This window comes from Protopterus annectens, chromosome 2.part2 (genome assembly GCF_019279795.1).
Source record: "Protopterus annectens isolate FY-2018-M chromosome 2.part2, PAN1.0, whole genome shotgun sequence".
Taxonomy (NCBI): Eukaryota; Metazoa; Chordata; order Ceratodontiformes; family Protopteridae; genus Protopterus; species Protopterus annectens.
In genome coordinates, this window is record NC_056730.1 from 870,507,901 (window position 1) to 870,535,047 (window position 27,147).

At 45.8% G+C, this 27,147-nt stretch overlaps 1 protein-coding gene across 2 annotated transcripts in view; it reads right to left on the reverse strand.

Moving 5' to 3' along the window:
• TUT7 (terminal uridylyl transferase 7) overlaps positions 1-27,147 on the reverse strand; it is a 3,176,298-nt gene that overhangs the window by 747,116 nt on the left and 2,402,035 nt on the right. The window lies entirely within an intron of this gene.

A 27,147-nucleotide genomic window follows, 5' to 3' on the forward strand; every position in this document is an offset into this window, starting at 1 on the left:
GTTTAAGTCTATAACATGTATGCCATTTGAGGAATGTGAGTGTTTATGGGGAGTGCTAAGCAGTATGGTTTTGGCAGAGTTGGGTAGCAGTTTGTGATTCATGAGCCACTCATGGACAGAGTGGACATCTGCTTGGAACAGTGATGGGATGTCTGTGAAGCAAGAGCTGAATCGATATATATAACTATATCATCTGCAAGTAAGATTAGTAGCACACAGGGGAGGTCATATGGCAGTTTGTTAATAAATGTGTATGTGCGCTCAAAGCCAGTGGTGGAGACCTTCGATATTATTAAAATAGATTTATTAAACACATAGATTTCCAAAAACGAATGAGCAAAACAGTTCTATGTGTTTAATAAATCTATTTTAAAATCTATGTGTTTAATAAATCTATTTTAATTTGGAAATCTATGTGTTTAATAAATCTATTTTAATAATATCGAAGGTCTCCACCACTGGCTTTGAGCGCACATACACATTTGTGACTTTGGATTACTGGTCTTTTGTGGCTTACCATTCATTTAGTTTGTTAATAAAGATGGAAAATAAAACAGGAGCAAGGATAGAACCTTGCAGATCTCATGTGAAGAGGTGCACTTTGTTGGAGTTGAGAGAGTTTATTCTGATGTTAAAGATTCTGTTTGAGTGCAAGTCATTAAACCATGGGATCATGTCTTTTTCTGACAGTTTGCCAAGTAGGAGGGGTGGTTAATAAGGTTGAATGCCTTGGTCAGGTCTTAGAAGACAGCGTCTGTGAAACTTCCTTTGACTACAATTAATAACCTTACGTCAGTCAGAGTCCAGAGGGCTGTCACTGTACTATGCGATTGTCAAAATCCACAGTGTTTTAGTGTGAAGAGGAGGTATTGTTGGATATATTCCATTATTTGGGAGTAAACACATTTTTTTCTAGGGTGCGCAGGATAGACATTCACTGGTACTGTGAGGTGCAACTGTCTGGGAAGTGTTTTTATTAGTGCTGTTTTCCTGATGTCAGACGTTATTGTTTTTGGTAAGACAGATTATCAATGTGGATGACAGGAAGAGTTAGATAATCCTTGCAGTAATGGAATAAAAAGAAGCTATGTACTCAGCATAACATTCCATCTGAGTAGTTCTAATTCATTTGTCTTCAACCTGTGAGCCTTCAGATCCATACTGGATCAAATACAGCTGCTTTTTCCAGCTACGGCTCCGAGCTCCATGCTCCTCCTCGTACCCATACCACCAGTCTCTCTTCTCCCTTCAGATATAGCTTGCTGCTGAACACATACCCGGCCTAATAACACCTTATCCTCCAACACCAACATCACAAAAAAGAGCTTTAGCCCTAACAGAACCAAAGATCCCAGCAACAATTGTCCAGTACAAAGGACATGCATGTCAAATGATAAGGTCAGAGGGAAGGAGGGGGGGAACGGCTGAAGACAAATGAAGTAGAACTACTCAGATGAAACGTTATGGTGACTACATAACTTCTTTATCTGAAGTAGTTTACTTCATTTGATCTTCAACCTGTGGGACAGAGTCCCCTGCTACCTAACCCTTCGGAAGCCCTCATGGAAGGATATTCCAGAGCACTGCAGAGCAAAAAGATGCTCTACTCCTTGAGACCAAATCTAGTTTATAATGAGAGATAAAGGTATGAGATGAGGCTCAAGTAGTAGCTGAACAATCATCATCCAAAGAGACCCTAGACCAAAAGGCTGTTGACGTAGCCACAGATCGGGTTGAATGAGCCTTCACTTTTCCTGGAAGAGACAAACCCCTACCTGAATAAACCCGGCCAATGCATTGCGAAATCTAGCGAGCAATAGTCACTTTTGAGACAGGTTTACTAAAGAAGGGCTTTGCATAGGGCAGAAAAAGCTGATCAGACTTGCGCAAAGGTTTAGTCCTGTGCAGATAAAACCTCAACTGCCTACGTACGTCCAGTAAATGTAATTTGTATTCCCCTTTGTTCTGGTAGTTCGGAAAAAAATACTGGTTAATTAATAATCTGATTTATATTGACTTCCAAAGTTACCTTGTGAAGGAAGGACGGATTATTGCGCTGAGATACTCTATCTTTGTGAAAGATCATGTAAGGGGTTTTGCTAGAAAGAGCTTGAAGCTCCAACACCCTTCTAGCAGATGTGATGGTAGCCAAAAAAGAAGTTTTCCAGGTAAAAATTGCAGATCCACAGATGCTGCAGGCTCAAAGGGGGGAAAAACCAATGCCTGCAACAACAGAGTAAGATCCCATGGAGGGATGGGGTCATTAACTGAGGTCTGAGAAGAAAGGCACCTTTGAGGAATGTCTTACAAAGTTTAGCCAAAGCCAGCGAAGACATGTCCACCCCAACATGAAAATTAGAAATGGCAGCTAGCTGAACTTTCACTGTAGAGGAACTAGCACCCTGATGAAAAATGTTAGCTAGGAAATCTAAGACCGCTGTAAGTGGTGCAGTGAAAGGGTCCAAAGACCTCTCCATGGCGTAAACAGAAAAACGTTTCCATTTACTACGATAAACTTTCCTGGTGGACGACTTATGAGCCACCACCAGAATGGATTTAATGGGAGAAGAAAGACCGGGAGTCCTAAGAATCATGGGAACCAGAGCAGCCAAGCAGTGAGCTGTCCAGATCTGAGAGAGGAATCCCCAAGGGATGTGAAAGCAGATACGGGACCGCATCCAAGATCCATGGTGGAACAACTAGGTGAGACCTGAGTAAGGGGAACCAAACGTGACAAGGCCAGAATGGGGCTATGAGGATCACAGTGCTCCCCAGCCTTCGAGCTTTCTGCAGAAATTTCGGTATGAGGGGAGAGGGGATAAGCATAAAGAAGCCCAGGAGGCAAAGCATGAATCAGAACGTCCCTGGGGACTTCCCCCAGAGGGGGGTTCAGAGCAAAAAACTCACTGCATTTCCCGTTGGAAGGAGAGATGAAGAGATTGCAACAAGGACAACCCCACTCTAGGAAGATCTGCTCCACTACTGAAGACTTCAGAGACCACTCATAAGGCATCAGGATAGCTCTGCTGAGTCTGTCCGCTAAACTGTTGGACTGTCCCGAGATGTTCATTGCCACCGGAAAATGGCCGGTGGAGATCGCCCATTTTCACACTCTCATGGCCTCTCGACATAAGGGATAAGATCTGGTCCCCCCTCCCATTTGTTGATATATACCAGACCACTGACATATTGTCCGTCTGAATTGCAATCATTCCCAGAGGAAGATGAGCATGGAGAGCCTGCAACGCAAGAAGAACTGCTCTTATCTGTAGAACACTGATATGCAGATAGGTCTTGGGAGGGAACCACATGCCTTTGAGACTGTCTTTCCCGAGCAATGCCCCCCCTCACCCAAGTAGGGAGGTGTCCATGGTCACCGTGGTTTGGGGTAAAGGGGATGAAAGGGACAGCCTTTGAGTAGATCTGGGGACTGAATCCACCACCAAAGGGAGTCCTTGCGGACTTCTGAAATTCTCACCGGGAAGGATAAGGGAAGGTGCAACAGCGACCACTTTACTGCTAGAGTCCACTGCGGTACTCTCATATGAAGACGTGCCATGGGGAGAAGATTTATCGTCGCCACCATAGAACCTAAAGCTCTTAACACTGCTTCAGCTGTTGGTAACTGGTTCTGAAGGACGTGAAAGACATGTAGCCTCAAGCTGCGTAACCTGTCTTGAGATGAGAAAGACCTGTGTTTCGATTGTGTCCAGCAGTGCCCCAATAAAATCTAGAACTAGGACTGGCTGGAAAGCAGACTTATTCAGGATGATCGTGATGCCCAACTTGTTGGCTAGCTAAAGAAAGGTGTCCCTGGCCTGACATAGTAGATGCTCTGAGGGGGCGATAAGGGGCCAATCATCTAGGTACGGAAAGACCCGAATGCCCTGAAGCCTCAAGTGAGCTACTACCACTGCCATTACCTTGGTAAACAACCAGGGGGCTGTGGTGAGACCGAAGGGGAGGGCTCGAAACTGGTAATGACTGGCTCCCAGCCAGAAGTGAAGGAACCTCCGGGAGCACCTGTGCATCTTGATGTGATAGTACGCATCCTGGAAGTCGATCGATCAGATTCAGTCTCAGTCGTTTAGATAAGGCTGAATAGACTGAATCGTGACCATCCGGAATTTTGTCTTAGTTAGTGACAGGTTCAACTGGGACAGATCCAATACTGGTCTGAGGTCCCCCATCTTTTTTGGCACTAAAAAGAACCTGGAATAAACCCCAGATACGGACTGGTCTAGGGGGACTGGTTGGATGACTCGTTTTCTCAGTAGTGATTCTACCTGTACTACAGCTTCCTCCCACTGTGAGGGTGGAATGTCTGGGAGGGTTTTGGTGGAAGGGGGTGGATCCTTGAAGGGAACGAAATAGATATAATGTGCAATACCCACTGATCTGTAGTGATGGACTCCCACCCTAGTGGGTGAAGCGACAAATGACTCCCCCAACTGCCTCCAGAGATGGACAGCCGGGCAACCCTTCAAGGGTCCTGCCCGAGTTTCTACGAGAAAGGTTCTCGGGACCTGAAATTCCTGGGAACCCCTCTGCCTCTAGGGCGGCATCTTTCATATCCCACTCTGCCTTCTGGGGGACAGTGAGTCCTGAGCTTCCCGGGAAAATGCCAAAGACTTTCTGAACCACATCTTCTTCTGGCTTGCTGATTCCTGGAAAAGGACCTTTGAGGTGGGGAGAAGTGGACCCCGATGGCAGACAGTGTCTTCTCATCCTTCTCGCTCTGGACTAACGTTTCTCTGACTATCTTCCCAAAGAGGGAGGAACCATCAAAAGGGGCATTGGTGAAAGAAGTCTTGAAGGGCTCCGAGAACTGGCATAAGTAGAGCTAGGTGTGACGCCGGATGGCAGTACCTGACCCCGCCACCCATGTGGCTCCCTCTGTGGCATAGGAGACCAAATGCACAGACGTGTTGCCTACAGACTTCGGGGTGGCCATTCATGCATCAAACGTCTTCTTGTCCTCTGCCGACATGGACCCTGGGGTCGACTCTGTGACTTCCTTGACCAGATCTCTCTGGAGTCGAATAACGTGCGCCATGTAGTTCCGCGCACTCACACAGAAGGTCGCTGAAGCACAGACTCGCTTCCCAAAGCGATCCAACATCCTCGACTCTCAGTCAGGCGGATGGACCATGAACTCTCCTGGGCGAGTTCCTTCTTGGTGGCTGCCTCCACCAGCACAGCATCTACAGGGGACCCCTTATGCCAGTGTAGTTCGTCAGCGAGGGGACTCAAAACCTTGTCCAGACGTTTGGGTATTGGCTCTATGGTGTCCATCTCCTTCCATCCCCTAGATGTAATCAAATACAAGACTGGATCGGCAGGAGGGGACAACCAAGAGGTAGACGGGCCTGAGCCAAGTGCCTCCAGAAACATAGACTCATCGGAGGTTGGTTTTGGGGCAGACCACCCCCCTCTTTGGCCTTCCACTTTATCCAGGTCCGTGACTTCTGTGACAGACTCTGTAGGAGAGTCCAAGTGCCTCCTTTTACATGTATGCTTGTGGGGGGGGTTCCTCAAGAGGGCTCTCTGGGGAGGTCTCACAAGACGGTTGTTCCAAGGTCAGAATGTCCTGGGGCATTATGGCTATGGGCTTGTCCCTGAGAAGGCAAGATGTTCGGACCTGCACTCAAGAACGGGGGGGGGGGGGGGTTTAGATGGACTCCGAAGACAAAACAGTCAGAGGCCTCGACCCTGCCAGAACCCTCTCCACCACGTCGAATACAGAGGGGGAATGGACCTCCCTGGGCTGAACTGATGGAAGTCGCTACCTCCTGATCAGAGTTGGAGCTGAGCCTCTAGGAGCCGAGATGCCGAGAGGGATGCTTCTCTCCGACAAGCTCAGAGCAGAGAACTCCCCCTTGGATCCGGCTCTGAGAGCTCGTATCCGATCTAGTCAGATCCGACACATTAAGGGCACTGCTCAGCGTCGAGGTGCATGGTACCATCAGTGCGAACCCCTTGACTCCGACCGTCCTCAGATCAAATGGCTCTGATACCGTGGGTCGGATCGGAGAAGGAGTAATAGGTCTGAAAACTGGTTGGAAGGTGCCCGTTCTGGCAGGAGAAGGTCCTGGCAAGACCCTCATCTGGATTTAAGTGCAGAAAAATCTCTGCATCATCTTGTCCATCTCCGCTTCCAAAAGACTCCTGGTGGAGCGGGAGAACGCAATCAAAGTGGGCCGGGAGAGCTGGTGGGGAAAGGGCCTAGGGGGCGACCAGCTAACGATGACCTTGGGCTCAGGGGAGAACCTTGGGGACCTGAGCCAAGGTGAAACAGGCTTAGTCTTCAGTGGTGGGGCTAGCCTCCAATGAGCGGTCAGGGGAACGCTTGCGAGTCTGCTCCTTTTTGACCTTATCCCCTTCCCTGGGCCCTCTTGGCGGGAGGGTGAGTTCCAGAGACCGAGGAAGACGAAGCAGCAGCAACTGCTTTCTTGGCAAGAGAAAGTGGGACGTCCATCCCAGCAGTGGAGGGTAACAAGTCCTTCACAATAACTTTGTCCCACCTGTCCTTAAGAGCTCTGGGGTTAAACCCAGAGCAAATAGGACAGGGGGACTGGAGGTGAGCCACCCCGAAATAAACCACACACAGAGTGTGGCCATCCACCGGGGAAAGCTTAGGGCCACACACTGTGCATCTCTTGAACCCAGGCTTTAGGGTGTCTGCCATGCCTTAGCCTGTTCAAGCCACACACACACACACACACACACACACACACACACACACACACACACACACACACACACACACTATCACAAGAAAGAAAGGAGGGGAGGAAGATAGAAAAGCCTACCAGAAAACAACTATGATAAACCTGTGAAGGTACAGAAAAGGTTAGAGATAGCTAGAACGGTATCAAAAATTAGGAGTTTTTTATGCTGTAAAGTGCAATGGAGCTCGGACCATGCTGCTTCCTCTGAGGTGGCAAACGAGATCTGGGTGAGAAGGGAGACAGGGGCATTATGGGTAAGGGGAAGAGCATGGAGCTCGGAGCCGTAGCCGGAAAAAGCGGCCATGTCAGATCCAATATAGATCCGAAGACCCACAGGTTGAAGATCAAATGAATTAAACTATTTCAGATCAAAAGGTTTATATTGTCTGAGCCAGGAGGGCTGTTGGTGGCATGTTGTCTATCAGACAAGCTTAAAGTAGAATGGTGAGATGGCAGCTTGGGGTTATGTTGGGTGGGACTGCCCATTTGGGAAGGGAATTGAATTCTTTGAGGAAGTCTGAGCAAGAATAATTTCTTTCTCCACAATGGCAAGTATGAGGGAAGTGATGTCTTGGTTTCCATATTAACGAGGCTTATTTGTGCTTGTGATGTGAAGCTTTGTGTCTAAGGATGGATCATTTTGCTGAACTGTAAAAGGTAGTGGTGTTCTCCTTCCATGTACTCCAATCTTTGTCACTAAGCTTAAGATGCTTGAGTTCAGGTGATAAACAGATTTGTGCAAAATACCCATCTTGAAGGTAGACAAGGTATTCAGTGAAAGAATTAGATGCAATATTGGGGTCATCACATGGAAGGATGGGTGACCAACTGTAGTTGGCGAGATGGGCTTTGAACCTGGAGATGTTATTGCTTGATTGTGTTCTGAAGTAGTATAAAATGATTGGGTGCTTAATGGATAGGGGTGTGCTAGTAATAATCAGGTCTAGTGCAAGATGCTTAGAAGACTTTAAATTAAGTTTTGTGGAATTGGAGACTAGTTATAAAAGGCCCTGGCCAGCCAGGAATTCTATGATGTTGAAGGACTTAAATTAAGGCCAGCATAGTTGAGGTTAAATTATCCTAGAACTATGATATTATTGTTTTCTGGTACTGCCTGTAGGGTGCTGAGATGATATTTTAGAATTCAGAAAGACAGGAAGGAGGAGGTAGATATCTGGTCACTCTCATAAGTGGTTTGCTTCTGAGTGAGGGAAATTTTATATGAATTAGAGTCAAGAGATGTTGTCTGCCTAGGCTAAATGGTGGGATTGAGATGTTCTTTGAAAAGATTTAGTAAATCATCTCCAGCTCATTTTACTCATTTGACAGTCACGAATATATCTCAAGGAAGTTTTGTAAATTAGGCGAGTCTTGTTTGAGCCAGGATTTGATAACTGCCAAGATTGCCTGGGTTGTGTTAGGAGATGAAAGAACTGATGTAATGTAGCTTATTTGTAATTAATTAGAGACAAGGAGGCAAATGGTATATACTTGTTGCCTTAAAGAGGAGGAAAAGGACAAGCTAGTCTTAAGTGAAAGAATCTAGAAATATTACAAGTCAAAAGTGGTGGCGAAGTGGGAAAAACTAGAGGCAGTGATCCTGGATTGGCTTCAATGTTGGTATGTAGGTGTAGGATGAGAATGATAGAGGTGAGAGGGAAGGTGCATCTTTGGCTGGATGAATAAAGAGGTACTAAGGCAGTCTAGAAAAGTTTAGACTGATGGACATTTTTTTTTTTTTTAACTTTGTTAGAATTGAGAGAGAGAGAGCAATGGAGTCATGACTGGCAAGTGGAAGTCTATCTTGGCTGACATTGTTCAATAGTATTTGGCTATTTAATAAGCGCTGAGGGGAAAGCAGTGATGAATGAGTTTGTAAGGCTCAGAGTGCTGTGTGGAGTCACTGTGGTGGATATTAGCAAAAGATGGTGGCAGGATGTTGAACTGCAGTATGACTGGAGCTTTGCTTATTGTGGAAGGGTTTCAGACTGTTTGGCTAATGTTCCTAATGTAGTGATGGAGTTCCAGTAACAAGGCAAAGGAACCACAACAAACTGTAAGTGGTCAAAAAATATCAGACAACTGTAATTGTTAATAGAGATAACTAGAGCTATAACAAACGAGCAATTCCTTCAAGAAATGCAAACTGTTAAGGAAAACTTTAACATGGAGAAAAATCCATGACTCTAAACTCAGTCATTATAAAGTACACCATAGGAAACAGTGATGCCAAAAGGCATAATGGTGGGTCAAAGTCCAGCTGTCCAAATACAACTTTTGACAGGAAAATCTAAGAAATTTACAGAAAAGAATACAACAGTAAATAACAATGAATGATATCAGTATAAACTGATAAAAAAAGAAAGAAGTCATTTATAACCCTCTCAGTTTTTAGAAAGAGAAACCTGGGGCCACCTAGAAACCATATGAACACTTCATGCAGGAATAAATACTGGACAATGAGAGCAGCATGGTGCATTACAGGATAGGGAAAAGTACTAAACAGTCTAGAAAAGTTTAGACTGATGGACAGTCCTAATGCTTATGGGTTTAATTCTATGGATTTCAGAGAAAGCAGCCATTCATCACACTGTGCTTTCCATGCTACAGGCACAGTGCTTACACTGGGAGCAGTGCCTGACTACTCAATCACCAGATGCAATTTCGGATGCCATGCATTCACCAGCAATATCTTTTTATTTTCTTTTATTCGTTTTTATTGTACCATAACAGATAGCTTTTATTTTGTCCATCTCCAGTTCCACGCTCATACTTTCTTAAGCTGAACACCTGAAGGTTCACTCATTCAACACATATCTAATACTTGTACCCTGTATCAAGTCTGCTTCTCTCAAAAGCACACCTCTGACGCGATCATTTCTGATACAACACACAACTTTATCTCATTAATGAATCATGAAAGTTTCCAAACTCTCCGTCATTTGCTCTAAGTTTCAACTCACTCAGACAGACATCTATCACATCCTGAACTTCCTGGATCACTACTGAAAAATAAATACCTTACACATGGAAGATTCACTTTTGTCTCACAATATGTATGATGTATTTCACTCAGGAGTGCTAACTTATCCTTTTCTGCCTACTTGAGGCAAAAAAGTGTTGATACTGTTTTTCTTCTTTATCTGGAACATAAAAGAATTTTAAACAATGAACCTGTCCTGGCTTCATTTCCACTTGCAGATACACAGCTCAGTACTTTAAAACCAGACTTTTACTTTTCAACCTAGATGCCATGACAGCTTCAGAAATGCAGGTGGGTGAAATGAAGACATACTGAGCAAAAAATGCAATGAAGATTAATGTTTCAGGTGTACTATCAAGGTAAAAAAAAAGTCAAAACTCTAAAGAAAACTGCTTCAGAACTTCCAAAAACACTGTGCTGCATGAAGACAGCATTTTGTGTCTAAGGTAGCTTTATACCCAATGCCAAACAGTATACGTATACAGTTAAGTACACACAGAGTTCAGATGAATGAATTAGGAGGTCTAAATCATGATGTTCACTCAACAACTTCAGTGAGCTACACCCTGAAAAGAAAGTTGCATCAGAAGATCCAGTTACTCATTTAAAGACATAGCTACAACACCACTACTACATATATAAATGAACTCTTATGGTACAATACACAGCCCATTTCCACTTATGCATTACAGAAAAACAGTCCAGTAAGAAGTTGTGCCAGTACAGAGCCTAAGAAACACTACTGGTAACGATCATCTGGTCAGAGGTCACCGCACCATAACTAGCATCATGTTACTTACTGTTTGCCCTCAGAACTACACAGGGGCTGACAAAAGTTTTAATTTGTCAACTATTCTATTATGTGTAATAATTTCCAATGACTCAGCAATGTCAAGCAAAGCAACACGCGCAATCAGCCAGTCGTTTAATGCTTACCAATGTATAGAAAGAAAGAAAGAGAGTTCATAAGCCAAGACTTCCACTTAAATACTGTTTCATACCTAACAGCAGTAGTATCTTTTCATCACTTTAGACAAGTTCCACTATGCACGGAACACTGGTCAGGATGAGGTGTCTAAAACTGATATGAAATGACCCTCACCTAGTGAACTGCTACCACTATATCCTGTTGCTAAAGTAAAGAATGAATCTACATGCTAACAGATTGATTTATCTGAAAGACAAAGGTTTAGTTTTCCTTGACTCTGTATAGGAAACAACCATGCAATTTGTCTGAAATCACAGAATCAGGGTGTTTACTTTTAACTGTGGTAGCAGTGATCACATAGGTTCATAGGCTAACTACTACTAGAGTCTTTAAAAGACTAGGCATGCTACTCAACCCAGTTCTGTCCCTATGTTCCTTGGATGCCTACATGGTGGAGTGTGTTAGTAAAGAGGTAGGGAAGGGTTATGTGTATGTGTGTGTGTTAGCTGGGGATTAATTTCCTTACTGTTGACCTCTGTCTTTCAAAGACATGGGGGTGTATTTGCGATTTCCCATCCACTGATCAAAGTTTCTTTTGAATAAGGTCAGGGAAAAAGAAGTTATGTCTTACCGTAACGTTCCATCTGTGTTGCTGATCCTCGTTCAGTCATTACATATGGGTATCGGTTCCGACCTCAGAACCGAGCTGGCCATCTTCCAAGCTCGCATCAGCTACAAACTCTCGAGCTAAAACTCCCCTCTCCCTGTGACCTCAGATTGAGTTTGCAAGTCAAAAGAAGGTAGAGGCTACCTCTAGTCAAATGACCTAAAAGAACCGGATGGTGAGATCCACTAGAAGCCACAGGAGGGGGAAGGAGGGAGGGTCGTAATGACTGAACGAGGATCAACAATACAGATGGAACATTATGGCAAGACATAACTTCTTTATCTGATATTGTTAATCCTTGTTCATTCCTTACGTATGGGACAGAGTCCCCAGCTACCTCTATTCCTGGGAGGCTCTCATGGAAATACATTCCTGAGCACCATAAAACCAAAAGATGCTCTTCCCCTGGAGGCCAAATCTAATTTGTAATGATTGATGAAGGTATGAAGCATTGCCCAAATTGCAGCTGCACAGATGTCATGTAAAGAAGCTCTGGCATGGAAGGCAGCAGAAGCATCCACCGACCTTGTCGAATGAGCCTTTATGGTAGTCGGCAATGGAATATTACGTTGTGTATAAATGAAGGTCACACAGTCTTTCAACCATCTAGACAATGTGACCTTAGCAACAGCACATCCTAATCTAGGTCCAGAATAGGCCAAAAATAACTGGTCTGATTTACAAGAGTCCTGTTCAAGTAGAAGCGAATTTGCCTGTGAATATCTAGGGTATGTAGGCAATACTCCTCCTTTGTTTGAAAGATTGGGGAAGAAAACTGGCAATTCAATGGTTTGATTAATGGGCATTTCAGAGATCACTTTTGGCAGAAAGGAAGGATTAGTTCTCAATGACACTCTATCTCTATGAAAAATCAAGTATGGACTCTTGATGCATACGTCTGACAGAAGTAATGGCGAACAAAAACAAGGTTTTCCATGACAAATATCTGAGGTCGCAAGAAGAAGCTGGTTCAAAAGGTGGCATTGTCAGAGCTTGTAGAACTAATGACAGATCCCATGGTTGAATAGGTTCTCTAAAAGGGGACTTCAGATGATTCACAACCTTTACGAAGGTCTTGCAAAATTTGTGTGACATAAGAGAGGAGTCTTGGACACCCTCATGGAAATTAAATATTGCAGCCAAATGAGCTCTAATGGTAGAGGCCGATAGACCCGATTGAAATAGGTTGGCTAGATACTTTAGTAATATCGACACTGGTGCTGAAAAGGGATCTACTTGCTTTTCTTTCAGCCAACAGGTAAATCTTTTCCACTTGCTTAGATAAGTAATTCTAGTGGAAGACTTATGAGATGCAATAAGAATGTCCCATACTGGCAAAGAAAGATCATTCTGCCTGGCAATCAAGGGAATTGGAGGAGCCAAGCTGTGAGCTTCAGGCTGTGCAAGATGGGATGAATCAGATTCTGCGAATGGGAGATCAACCCCGGGGTTGGATGGAGAATCAATGGTTGATCTAGCAGGTAAGGCCAAAGGAAGGGGAGCCAAATCTGACGAGGCCAATATGGTGCTATGAGGATCACCGTGCTCTTCAACCGGCGGGCTTTCTTCAGAAACTGGGGAATGAGGGGGAGAGGTGGAAATGCATAAAAAAGACCCAGGGGCCAATCGTGGACTAGAGCGTCCCTGGGTGACTGTCCCAGAGGGGGAATCAGGGCGAAGTAGTTGCTGCATTTGTAGTTGGTCGGGGATGCAAAGAGGTCGCAGCAAGGAAGGCCCTAGCAGTGGAAGGTCTCCGCCGCTATCAAGGGATTCAGGGACCACTTGTGAGGTTGTAGAATGCACCTGCTGAGTCTGTCTGCTACCACGTTGGAACTCCCGGGAATGTGCGTTGCTAGAAGAAAACGGTCGGTAGCCATCGCCCATTGTCATATCCTCATGGCCTCTCGACAAGGAGGGTAAGATTTGGTTCCACCCTGTTTGTTGATGTACCAGACCACCACCATGTTGTCTGATTGTATTGCAATAGTCCCAGATGGCAGCAGGGGATGGAATGCTTGCAATGCCAGAAGCACCGCCCTCATCTCTAGAACATTTATATGCAGTTGGGCCTCCAATTCGGACCAAGTGCCTTGGACTGTCTGTTCCTGACATAGCCTCCCACCCCACCCCATCAGGGAGGCATCCGTGGTCACTGTAACCTTGGGCTGTTGGGGGGAGAAGGGGCGAGACCATAGTGACAGGTTGTGGGTCATCCACCAATTTAAATCCTGTTTGCACCTGTGAGTTACTCGAATCTTGGCTGAAAGAGGATACTGAAAAGGATACCATTGGGTGAGCAGTAACCACTGTAGAAGCCTCATGTGAAACCTGACCAGGGGGACAATGGTGATGGAGGCTGCCATGGAACCCAACAGCTGTAAGACAGAGTGAGCTGTGGATTTCTCCCTTGAAAGGATTGGGATCAGTTGTTGCTTTATCCTTAGAATTATGTGCTCTGGAATGGATGCTCTGTAATTCTTTGTATCCAAGATGACCCCGATGAATTCTGTAGACTGAGATGGGGTGAGATTGTTTTTTTTGCCAGTTTATGGTTATGCCTAGTCTTTCTGCAGCGAGGAGAGAGTATGCCAGGGCTTCTTCCAATAGATGTCTGGTGGGGGCGGAGATGAGCCAGTCGTCTAGGCATGGAAACACCTGGAATCCTTGTAGTAGCAAGTGAGCTGTGATGACTGCCATGCACTTTGTGAACACTCTAGGGGCTTTAGAGAGTCCGAAGGGCAGTACTCTGAACTGGTAGTGACTGGATCCCGCACGGAAACGCAGAAATCTTCTTGATGGCCTGTCCACTTTTATGTGGTAGTACGCATCTTGAAGATCTATCGAGCACATCCAATCATCTTTTTCCAAAAGCGGGTGGATAGACTGTATTGTGACCATCCGGAATTTTTGTACTCTTACAAACTTGTTCAATACACTGAGATCCAAAATTGGTCTCCAGTCCCCGGTTTTCTGTGGCACCAAAAATAGTCTTGAGTAGAATCCGGATCCTATGTGGCCTGGAGGGACTATTTGGATGACTCTTTTTCTTAGCAGCTTTGCTATCTCTAATGCTGCTTCTTCCCTTTAACTGGGTGGAACTTCGGGTAAGTTTGTTTGGGGGGGGGGGGGGCAGGACAAAGATTGAAGGGAATATGGTAACCTCTGGTTATTATCCTTTGTACGCAAGAGTCGGTGGTGATGGTTAGCCAGGCAAAAGGGTACAAGGAGAAACGACCCTCAACTACCTCCAGAGGAAAGGAGTTGGGCCGCTCTTCAGGAGCGCTGGTAGGATTGGCCAGGAAGAGAGTCCCTAGAACCCTGGTTACGCGGACCACCTCTGCCCTGAAAAGGGCGTCTTCCCTGTGAGTTTCCCCCTCTGCTTCTAGGGGAGAACTCGGCCTGTGTGTCACGGAAAGGACCCTGAGACTTTTTGTACCATATCTTCCCACTCATCTGGTTTCTGGAGAAAGCACGCTGAGAGGAAGAATAATGGACACCCACGGCAGAAAGGGTCTTACCGTCCTGTTCACATCTGGCCAGTGTGCTTTTAACCTTGGGTCCAAACAATGAAGAGGCTTCGATGGGAGCATTGAGAAAGGAAGCCTTGAAGGGTTCCGTGAAATTACATAAGCTCATCCAGGCGTGTCGTCTCAAAACAACGCCTCAACTCGCCACTCTAGCTGCTCCTTCTGATGCTTGAGATATCAGGCACATGGAGGAGTTTGATATCCATTCAATGGTAGCCAGCTGAGAGGCCACTTTGTCATGGACCTCATCAGACACGGCACCAGCCAAAGTTTCAGGTAGCTCAGAAATTAAATCCCTATGAAGCCTGGTAAAGTGTGCCATATAATTCAGGGACCTGATTGCAAAGGTCACTGATGTAAAAGTACGCTTCCCTATTCTGTCCAGAGCCCGGGACTCTGTTGGGCGGATGGAGAGTCTGGCTTTCTTCTTCCACGAGGTCCTTCTTGGTTGCGGCCGCCACCACCACAGCATCTACAGGAAGACCTTTGGACCAATGGAGGTCAATAGCAGGAGGGGGGCAAAATTTTATCTGGCCTCCAGGGAATGGCCTCAACATTGTCAGGAGCCTTCCACGCACGCTGCATGATGAGCTGGACCAGTTTGTTGGCAGGTGGAGTAACCCAGGAGGTAGGGGGTCGGGCGCGAAAGACCTGCAGGAACACAGACTCTTCAGAGGTCGGGTTAGAAGGCTGCCAGTCACCTCTCTGTTTAAGGATTTTGAGGATATCACTAAAGGATACCTCAGAGGGTGACCGAGGGGACCCTTCCCCATCATCAAAGTCTGTGTCTTCAGTAAGGGACTCCTCTGTGGAGTCCATGTGCTTCCTCTTGCACAAGCTTTTTCGATGAGCTTCCTCAGAGGGAGAAACTGGGGAAGACAACGCAAAAGGGGTTTCCTGTGGGAGTACATCCTGAGGCCCTTGCGCCCGGTGTCCGCTAGGAGCAACTTGTGAACATTGCGGTCCAGAGAAGGGCGGGGTGATTGACAGCACAGTATTGCCAGCAGACGCCAAAGCCTTCTCCATTAGTTGGAAGGCCGGTCCACCTGAAGAGGGGTAAGTGTGCAGGACAGGAGTCACCCCTCCCCTAAGTGGCTCAGCCTGCCAACTTGGAGTCCCTGGATGGCTGTGAAACACCAAATTACGTACTCCACAGCTGACATCCTGGGTCGTAGCAAAACTCTCCTGCCATGAAGGCAACTGCGGTTCCTTAGTGAGGTCCATGAAGGGAACCGTAGAGGGGGAAGACTGTGCTATATCAAGAGGCTTCAAAGGTAATGAAGGAGGAGAGTAAGTAGGGGTCTTTGGCAATGGGTGATCACCTCCCAAGGAAAGATAGGTCCTGGGGCAGGGGGGGGGGTGGGATACCTCTGGCCAAAAGCACTTGATCCACAAGACGCAACACGTCGTGTTCAGAGAGGCTTCTAGTGGATTTCACGGACACGGCTGAGGGAGAGTCAGGTCTATCCAAAGATGGGACAAGCACGGTGCCCACCACATCAGTCTGCACTGAAAACAACGGGGCCATAAGGGACTTAACTACAGGTGTCTGCACCGAGGAAATCATTGGTGCCGAAGTCATGGCCTGCACCGACAATAAGGTCGGTGTCGAAGTGGTTGTTGGCGCCAAGGCTGGGACCGAAAAAATCGGTGTCAATAACTGAGTTGTTGGTTCTGGGTAAGGTGTCGGAGCCGATGTGATTACAGTCTACACCGACTGGATAGTCGGTGCCGGTGGAGAAGTCTGAACCGAGGAGCCCCTTGGTACCCATACGGTAATGGGTATGCTAGCTGGTGCCGAAATCACAGATGGTGCCAATAGCCTCGGTGCCGAAGGTCTAGGCACCGAAAGACCTGGAGCCAAAAAAGTCAGATCCAAAGTAGAAAGCTTAGCCTTTATGGTCTCGGTTGGTGGGAGTCCCCAGCCGGGGACGAAGGAAGAGACTTGGCCTTTGAATGATCATCAGTCTTTTTCTTATGGGATCTTGGAGGGGTTGAAGCCTCCGACCCAGAAATAGCCTCTGAAAAAGGAGATTTAAGCAGCCCCTTCAATAACAATTTATTTTTCCTCTCAATCAACATCCTGTTAGAGAAGTTCTTATAAATTCTACAGGGCGGGTCAACGGATAAATGAGGCACATCCAAGCAATAGACACACAGAGAATGTGCATCTGAAGTAGGTAATTTATGGCCACAATCTGAACATCTCTTAAATCCTGGACTACCTTTTTTATCTGCCATGATAGGAAAGAAGGAAATCAGAAAGAATACCACCAATTGTACAAGAAATACCTGAAAGTAAGGAGGAAAAGGGGTTTACCAACGATGGTAAAGAAGAAAATACCTTGCGGTAAAAAGGATGAAGGGGATTGAAAAATTTCAAGAAGGGATAGTTGCTAAATGCAATAAGGTAAGAGAAAACAATTTAGTACCTTTTCTGAGAGAAAAAGATGTTTTAGACTAGCATGACAACAAAAAAATAGAAGTTATGTTCTTACCATAACGTTCCATGTTAGTTGTCTTCTTCTCGCCTTCTTTCTTGCTGGATGGGTTCGGAGCCGACCTCGGCTCCGACTCGGCCACTCTAAAAGCTCGAGAGTTGGTTCTACCAGCTCGAGGCTCCCCTTATATCCCACAATGCTAGGCGTGAATTACCTCAGATCTCGTTTGTGAGCTAGGCCCAGCTAATAATAAAACCAGAATACTGGAAAAGAGAGTCCACCTCTATAAACAAGGAGGAAGAGGAAAGGTGACCTGAAGCCTGATCCAGGAAAAATATGCACAGCAGAGCATATACCTATAGTAAAGAGGTGGTAGAAAGAGAGGTCACAATCAAACTCCTCTAGGTCTGTCCAGGCCAGGGGGAAGGAGGGTGGGACGCAAGAAAGAAGGCGAGAAGAAGACAACTAACATGGAACGTTATGGTAAGAACATAACTTCTATATGTTAAGTTGTCTATCTCGCCTTCATTCTTGCTGGATGGGACCGCGTTCCTAGCACCTTGTCCCGGGTGGCCTAACGGAACAGACTCTTGAGAACAGTGGTACCAAAGTTAGCTCTATGCCTAGAAGCTAAATCCAACTTATAATGTGAAATGAAAGTGTGAGGAGTAGCCCAAGTAGCCGCTGCACAGATGGTGTCAATAGGCAGTCTGTCCTGGAAGGCTATAGAAGTAGCCAAAGCTCTGGTGGAGTTGGGCCTTAGGTTTGTTAGGCAGCTTTTGGTGTCTAATTTCATAAACAACGGAAATCAGAGAGGTTAGCCATCTAGATAGTGATACCTTGGAAACAAAGTCCCTTTCTGCCTTCTGCATAAGAGACAAACAGCTGGTCAGTTTTTCTGAATTGTTTGGTCCTATCCAAATAGTACCTTAACTGACGATGAACATCTAGCCAATGTAATTTTTGTTCAGACCTATTAGAATACTCTGGAAAAAACACAGGGAGGTCAATGCTTTGATTTAAGTTAGACGCAGAGGCTACTTTAGGTAAAAAGGACGGGTTGGTTCGTAAGGATACCCTGTCTTTATGGAACAACAGATATGGTGGTCGACAGCTGAGTGCATGAAGTTCTGAAACTCTTCTAGCTGAAGTAATAGCTACCAGAAAGAGAGTCTTCCATGATAACAATTTTAGTGAACAGGAAGCTGCAGGTTCGAAAGGGGGGAGAATCAAAGAACTGAGAATTAAATTAAGGTCCCAAGGAGGAGGAGGATTTCTTATATGAGGTCTGAGTAGAAAAACTCCCTTCAAAAAGGCTTTGCAAAGCTTGTGGGACATGATGGCAGACTCAGAAATGCCCACATGAAAGTTAGATATAGCTACCAATTGAACTTTGAGAGTAGAAGGAGATGAACCTGCATGAAAGAGTTCAGCTAGAAAATCAAGAACCATATGGATGGGAGCAGTGAAAGGATCTAAGTCCCTTCCTTGAGCCCAAAAGGCAAAACGTTTCCACTTACTAAGATAAATTTTTCGAGTGGAAGATTTATGTGAAGCTATTAAAATATCTCGAACAGTGTGAGATATTTGAGGAAGCCTGGCTAAGGTGGGAACTGGAGGAACCAAGCAGTGAGGTTCAGAGATGTTAGGGAGCGATGAAACTGACCCGACTGGTGGATCAAAAGATCTGGAATTAGGTCCAGATGCCAGGGTTGCTCCAACAGAAAATGATGTAGAAAGGGGAACCAAACCTGTCGAGGCCAGTAAGGAGCAATGAGGATCAAAGAGGCCTTCTGAGCGATAGCTTTCTGTATCACTTGAGAGATTAGTGGGAAGGGAGGAAATGCATACAGAAGTCCCCGGGGCCAAACTTGGACTAGAGCGTCTCTGCTGGGCTGGCCTGGTAACGGGAATAGGGTGAAATAATCTCTGCACTTGCTGTTTTGGGGAGTAGCAAAAAGGTCGCAGCAAGGCTGACCCCACTTGAGAAAAATTTTTCTCACAATAGAATCTTTCAGAGACCACTCGTGAGGCATGAGGATAGCTCTGCTCAACTTGTCCGCTATTTGATTGGACTTCCCGGGGATGTGCGTTGCTATCAGAAACCGCTGAGAAGAAATCGCCCATTGCCACAGTCTGAGTGCTTCTCGACATAGGGGATAGGACCTGGTTCCGCCTTGTTTGTTGATATACCACACTACAGACATATTGTCCGTCTGGATTGCTATCGTTCCCAAGGGAAGAGAGTCTTGAAGGGCTTGCAACGCTAAAAGCACTGCTCTCATCTCTAGAACATTTATATGCAAGTGGCATTCGTCTGGTTGCCATATGCCCTGGACAGTTCTGCCCTGATAATGCCCCCCCCACCCGATCAGGGAGGCGTCCGTTGTCAGAGTAGCAACCGGAGGGGGAGGAACAAAGGATCTTCCCAATAAGAGCTGAGGGGAAGACATCCACCACAGAAGATGATTCTTGCATGTTTGCGTAATCATAATGGTGTGGGACATCGGAAGTTGCTGGTATGACCATTGTGTGAAGAGCATCCATTGAAGGATTCTCATGTGGAATCTGGCTAATGGAAGTAGAGGGATAGCAGCCGCCATAATCCCCAATACTTTCAGAACTAACCTGGCTTTGACTCTGTTGCTGTTGAAGAGAAGAGAGACCAGTTTGTGTATGTCTGTTATTCTCTGATCTGTTAGTCTCGCAGACATGTTGACTGTGTCTAGATTTGCGCCTATGAAGGTAATAGCACGACAAGGCAACAAAACAGACTTTTCGCAATTTATTGAGATGCCTAACTTTTGACAAATGCGAAAGGTGTAGTCTCTGGCCATTAAAAGAAGATGCTTGGTGGGAGCTGTGAGGAGCCAGTCGTCCAAATATGGAAACACCTGGAATCCTTGACGTCTCAGGTGAGAAGCTACCACTGCCATGCATTTGGTAAACACCCGGGGGGCAGTGGTGAGTCCAAAGGGCAGGGCTCTGAATTGAAAATGACTGGTTCCCAGCCTGAAGCGGAGGAATCTTCTGGAGCGTCTGTTCATTTTTATGTGATAGTACGCATCCTGAAGGTCTATAGAGCACATCCAGTTTTCCTTTCCCAATAGGGGAAGGATGGACTGTAGCGTGACCATCCGAAATCTTTTCTTGACAGACTTCTTCAAGATACTGAGATCCAAAATTGGTCTCCAGTCCCCTGTTTTCTTTGGAACTAAAAAGAACCTGGAGTAGATTCCGGATCCTTGCTGGTCTGCTGGAAATGGCTGAATTGCTCTTTTTGCAAGCAGCTTTGAAATTTCCAAAGCTGCAAGATCCCTTTGAGCGGGTGGAACATCTGGAAGGGATTTTTTTGATTGGTTTGGAATGCGAACGAAGGGAATGGAATAGCCTTCGGAAATGATGGACTGTACCCACTTGTCTTGAGTTAGGGATAGCCAGGCTTCTGGGTACAGTGACAATCTTCCCCCGACTGCCTCCGAAGGTGGACAGTCGGGCAACACCTCAGGGATGCTGGAAGGGCTTATCGGAAAAGGTTTCTCGACTGCCCTGGTTCTGCGGACCCCCTCTGCCTCTGGGGCGACGTCTACCATTATTGTTCCCTCCTCTGCCTCTGGAGGGGAACCGACTCTGTGCGTCAGGCAAATTCCCTTGAGATTGTTTGTGGAACCACATTTTTCCACTTTTCTGGCCTTTGGGGTAAGGTCTAGAAGGAGTAGAAAAACGGACTCCGACGGCAGACAGAGTTTTGCCATCCGTCTCGCACCTAGTCAAGGTTTCTTTCACTTGAGGACCAAAGAGAGATGATCCATCAAATGGGGAATTAGTGAAAGACATTTTAAAAGGGTCCGCAAAATTGCATAGTCGCATCCAGGCATGCCGGCATAAGGCGACACCTGTCCCTGCGGCTCTGCTCGCTCCATCAGCCGCATATGAAAGGAGGCGCATGGAGGAGTTAGCTATAGAATTCAGGGTAGTCAGCTGGGCGTTCATCTTGTCCTGAAAACCCGCAGCTGTAGGATCCTTCAACATCTCACTCGCTTCCTTGATCAAGTCTCTCTGGAGTCGAGTGAAATGGCATAGGTAGTTCAGCGAACGCATAGCAAAGGTCGCTGACGAAAACATCCGCTTCCCGTACCTGTCCATAGACCTAGATTCCTTGTTAGGGGGATGGACAGGCACTGAAGGATCAGCTAGTTCCTTCTTGGTGGCAGCAGCTACCACCATAGCATCCACAGTAACTCCTTTGGTCAGAAATTGTTTATCAGTTGGTGCTGTTATAAACTTTGAGGGTCTCCTGGGGGTAGGGTCCACTGAGTCAGGAGCCGTCCAGGCCTTCTTTGCTACCACCTGCATGAGGGGGTCAAAGGGGGGGGGGACACCCAGGAGGTGGAAGGGCGAGAGCCAAACGCCTCAAGATACACAGATTCATCCTCCGAAGGGTTAAGGGCTGGCCAATTTCCCCTCTGTTTAAGGATCTCTAGAATGTCTGCAAAAGAGACATCTTCAGAAAGGGAACGGGGGGAACCCTCGGAATCCTCTAAATCTGTGTCAGAGGTGACAGACTCAGGTGAGTCTATGTGTTTCCTCTTACACTTTCTCTTCCTAGGGGGCTCCCCTGCCAAAACAGGAGAGGCCTTGGAAGAGGATGAAATCCCCACAGGGGATTCTTGACGAGTTGGCTCTCTGCGGTCAGGGATGAGGGAGAGAGTAGACATAACCTGAGGCACCGAAGAGGGAGGGATGGACAGAGCCGACTGTGGAGTTGAACCAGGTTCCAACACACTCCACATGACCTCGAATGCACCCCTGTCAGGCAGAGCCAGAGGTCCCCGCTCCGAAAAGCTGAGAACCTCCCTCGGCACCGACAGAGATGGCTCCGAGGCCGATGTCGGAGCCGAACTCACCAGTGCCGAAGCACTGAGAGGAAGAGCGGGGTCGGACAAGGGTCCGATGCCACTCACCCCCTCGGAGCCGACGAGGGAAGTCCGGCGCCGAGATTCTTCAAAGGAAGAAATCGGAGCCGACGACGGAACCGAAGACAATTGTATCGGCTCCGACGATACCACAGTCTCGGTTCCGAGACGCCCCGGCTCCGAGCTCAAAGGAGTCGGAGGAGGAATATTTAGAGGAACAGGTTGAAGCATCGACTGATGAGTCGGGCTCTGAAGCATTTGGGCCAGTGCCTCGGACTTTAGAAGTCGACTCACTACCCTCTGAAGGTCATGATCTGAAAGCCTCGATGATCTAGAGGAGTGAGATCTATGGCTCCGTTCAGACAGCAAGGGAGACGCTGGAGCCGAGTGAACGGAGCCAAGGGATGGTGACCTAGACCTCTTTCTAGATGTTGGCTCCGATGGTCTGATCGGAGCCGACCCAGGAATTTCCAATACCTCGGCTCCAGCCGGAGCCGAGGAAACCACAGAAGCTGTAGTCAAAGACTCATCGGCTCCAGCCGGAGCCGATGTAGCAGTAGGTTTCGAAGCCTTAGGCCTCGACTCAGAAGCTGGAGTCGAGGACCTAGAAGCCTTGGAAGGTTTTCCCGAAGTACCAGTTAGGGAACCTTCAGGCTTAAGCAAACCCCTTAGAATGAGTTTGTTTTTCCTTTCCTGCAGGACTCTAGGGCTGAAGCCATGGCATACAGCACAAGAGTCCTGCAGGTGTAAAGGTCCCAGGCAGTACACACAAGAAGTGTGACCGTCTGTCAGAGACATTTTCTGACAGCACGAGTCACACTTCTTGAAGCCTGAGACCTTTGAGTCCTTGGACATTGTTAAGAAAAGTGTAACCACACACACTCTCAAACACACTGATTACACTTAACACACTAAACTCAAAAAATTATAACTAAGATTCTACTATCCCTAGTTTTAGTTCCCTAACAAAAACACAAACACTCCCTAAGGGAATGGAAAGGCCCAAAGGCCTGAGGGAAGAACAAAAGTTCTTTGTGGAAGAAAGATTGGAAAAAGGGAGAAAAAAGGGGTCTGAATCCACTAACTAAGGGAAATAACACTACTGAATTAAAATAAAGGGGTTTAAGTAGACTAAACTTTACTCTACAATAACTCACCTGAAGCCGGTAGAAAACCAAACACCTCGATCGCTGTAGCGGCAAACGAGATCTGAGGTAATTCACGCCTAGCATTGTGGGATATAAGGGGAGCCTCGAGCCGGTAGAACCAACTCTCGAGCTTTTAGAGTAGCCGAGTCGGAGCCGAGGTCGGCTCCGAACCCATCCAGCAAGAATGAAGGCGAGATAGACAACTTAACATTTGTACTTCGCTCAAGAGAAGTAGCTTGACACGACTGAATGGCAATGCGGCAAACGAAATCTGAGGTAACAGGGAGAGGGGAATTCTGGGTAAGAGTTTTAGCTCGAGAGTTTGTAGCTGACGCGAGGTTGGAAGATGGCCGGTTCGGTTCTATGGTCGGAACCGATACCCATACATAATGACTGAACAAGGATTAACAATATCAGATGAAATGTTTCACATAGATGGGAAGCATATTCCATAGCACAGAGATTATTTGAGACATATATCAGTCTCTCCATCATGTCCTATTTATGTTGCATGCAAGTTCAGGTCCTTGGATCTAGTGTTTCTGGTGCTCTTTGTTTTGCAAAAGTGCAATACATTCATCAGACATGGTTCTGAAGATGCCTTATATTCTAGGCATAGATTGCCTCTCAGTAACCAAGAGGAGACTTAGTACAGAGACAGGGCCTTAAAGCGATTTGTGTAGGAGAGGCTGTTCATACCCTGGTGAGGAATTTTGAGGGTGTTGCAACTGTTGCAAGTACCTGGTTAGATACATGCCAAAGGGGGCACTGTACTCAATGATGAGTATGATAAGGGTTGAGAAGAGTGGTACTACAACTTCCTTGGACCTGGATGCCATACCCTTGCTTATGAGATGGGCAATATGGAAAGATTGTCATAATATCTTGGTTAAGTGTTAGTCAAAGGCCAGATCACGGTCTACATATGTTCCCAGAACTCTATCAGGTCAACTCTCAGGGGTGTTTTATTAATGGAGTATTTATCTTGGGTGAATGATTTCCCAAATGGCACTATAAGGTATTTCTGTGCATTGCGTTTTAATCCATGGCTTTGGAACCAGTCATTCATTTGAGTTAGGCCCTCTTATAGGATGTAGCTATCGTGGGGGGAATCTATGACAGCTCAAAAACTTACAGTTATCTGCAAACCTGCTGAGCCAGAGGCCTTTGACATTAGCCTTTACTTCCGAAAAGTAGCTGCCAAAAGGAGCAGGCCCGACACAGAGTTCTTGGCTGCTCCTCTGTTAAGTCTTCTAGTGGAGGTGGTCTCACTGATTCTGACTTCTTGGGTCTTATCTGAGAGCCAGACAGAAATCCAGCGAGTTACATACAGATTTATGCCATGTTCTGAGAGTTTGTCAACAAAACCTGAAGGGGTATTGTATTGAATGCCTTGGCCCGGTCAAAGTATGCAGTATGCACTATTTTCTCCTCATTCATATCCTTGGTGACAGTCTCAAAGAAGTCTACCAGGTTGAGTAAGCAAGAACTTACTTTAACAAAGGCAAACTGGGATGGATCCAATGTCTGTAAATTGCCAATGTCCTTGTTGATCATTTCCATGATAATTTGTTACATGGCTTTGCATATCAAATTTGTCAGATTGATGGGTCTGCAGTTCCCAGAGGTGAGCTGGATGCTCCACCCCTTAAGGAGACTGTAAAAGAGGGCACTTGGAGGCATCAGATGAAATGAGACACCACTTCTGAAGTTATAAAGTTGTAAAAACAATCCTTTATTAATGCTTAACGAAATTGCCGCATTTTAGTCCTCTAAACACCAGGACTTCATCAGATATAAAGCCATTACAAATACTGTTCTTACATACCCTAATTCCATAACCACGACAATTAACCTATAAAAATTAATCTTAAAATTCATTCTCAAGCCACCCAGGTTCTTGCTATGGAGATAAAGGATGCAAATTGTCATATAAAAAGTACTAATTAATAAGTTATAAAACATCTCTAACTGATATAATAAAATCTATAAAAGCAATAAGTAAATCATTTGAAAACCTGTAAAATGTGTATAAATCTCATTAAGCAAGTATTATAGTCTAAAACCATGAACTGTGTTTCCATGAACTGTGGTGCCATCTAGTGGTGTGAAGTACAAATAAATTATGTAAACTCCTCAAAAATCAGTGCAAAAGTGCTGAACAAAGTTTCTGTGGAAATATATGCAGTATGTGTATCTCAAGGAATTGATATCATACATATTCAGTATATAAACCGAGGGAGAGTGTATGCGTTACCTAACCATAAAAGTGTCGTCCTAGAGTTTAGCTGCTCTTAATTTTAAAACAGAAACCAGGGATATCATTTTTATTCAAGTCTGGGGGTCTACTGGCTTCTAACACCAACTGCCAATAAACCTACCTATACTCTACTCTGGTTTCCCATGGTCCTCCTCTCGGTTCTTGAGTTACTTCTTCTAGGACAAAAAAACTAAAACCATCCGGTTTGCATTCTAAAGTGTAACAGTGGGCACAGCATCTCGTATTACATGTGACAGACAGGAAAAAGTTCTGTAATAAAGTTTCATACTTGGCTCCAAGGAATATGAGCCCCACTGATGCAGACACAGCCTCTCATTGTACATGCATTACCAAACAAACTAATAAAGTCTGGTGAAAGAATTGCAAAAGCAGGCATTTTAAAAGATCAAAGTGTGAACCACTCGGACCTGATGAACCTCAGACGAAAATGTTCTCTTAAACATAGTCAATGTAGATAGTTATTACACCAACCAGGGGTGCAATCATACTGGATCTAGTCCTCACTAATATGGAAGACTGCTGCACACCCCCCTGCTGTAATGTCTCCCCTGGTAAGGTCAAACCACAAAATGGTCTCCTTTAAAGTAAAAATAAAACCTGGACCCCCCTCTCAGCTAAACCTGGAAAATTCAGGAACTATTCTAAGGCTAACCTCCTGCTATTAAATGAGAACCTTGCAAAATTTCAAGTCCCCATAAACCCTGGGAACACTGCTACCTATGCAGAACTGTTCACAGAAACCCTGTACAAGCATGTTAATAGCTGCATAGAGGCAGCTGTACCCACCAAGAAGAGGTACAGAACTAACTCAAAAATCAACCCACCCTTGTGGAATCACAAGATCAATAGGCTGTATAACAGGAGAAAGAAAGTCATGGCAAAAATTAGGAGGTGCAGCACCCAGCAGGATAAAAGCACTCTCAAACTAAACAAACAACTCAGAGGACAAATAAAATCTACCAAAGCCAAATCTGAGGTAAGTTTGGCCTCCCAGGACAAGGACAATCATATAGCATTCTTGAACTATGTCCGCAGCCTCACAGGCAATACACACAATTGTGTGCAGAGCTCATTTTAAATGGAGTCACCTATACTGAGCAAGAAGATATAGCAAACCTCCTGGCTGATAAATTCAGCTCTAATTTTATCCTTCTCTCCCCTCAACCTTCCCTCAAGAAATATCAAATATAACCCCCCTACTATCAGTAGAGAACAGGTCCTTAATGCTCTTTCTAAGACCAAGAACACTGCATCAATGGGCCCAGACAATATCCAAGGATGCCCTCTAAATAGCATGAAACATGACTCATCAGGGCCTCTGGAATTAGTATTTAACTGTAGCCTCCAAACAGGCTTCAAGCCTTACAAATGGAGAAAGGCAACAGTCAACCCTCTGCACAAAGGTGGGCCATCATCAGACCCTGGAAACTACAGGTCCTTAAGTCTAACTAGTCTTATATTTAAAGCCATGGAAAGAATTATTATGGAGATGATCAGTAGAGATATAGTAAACATCCAGACACTG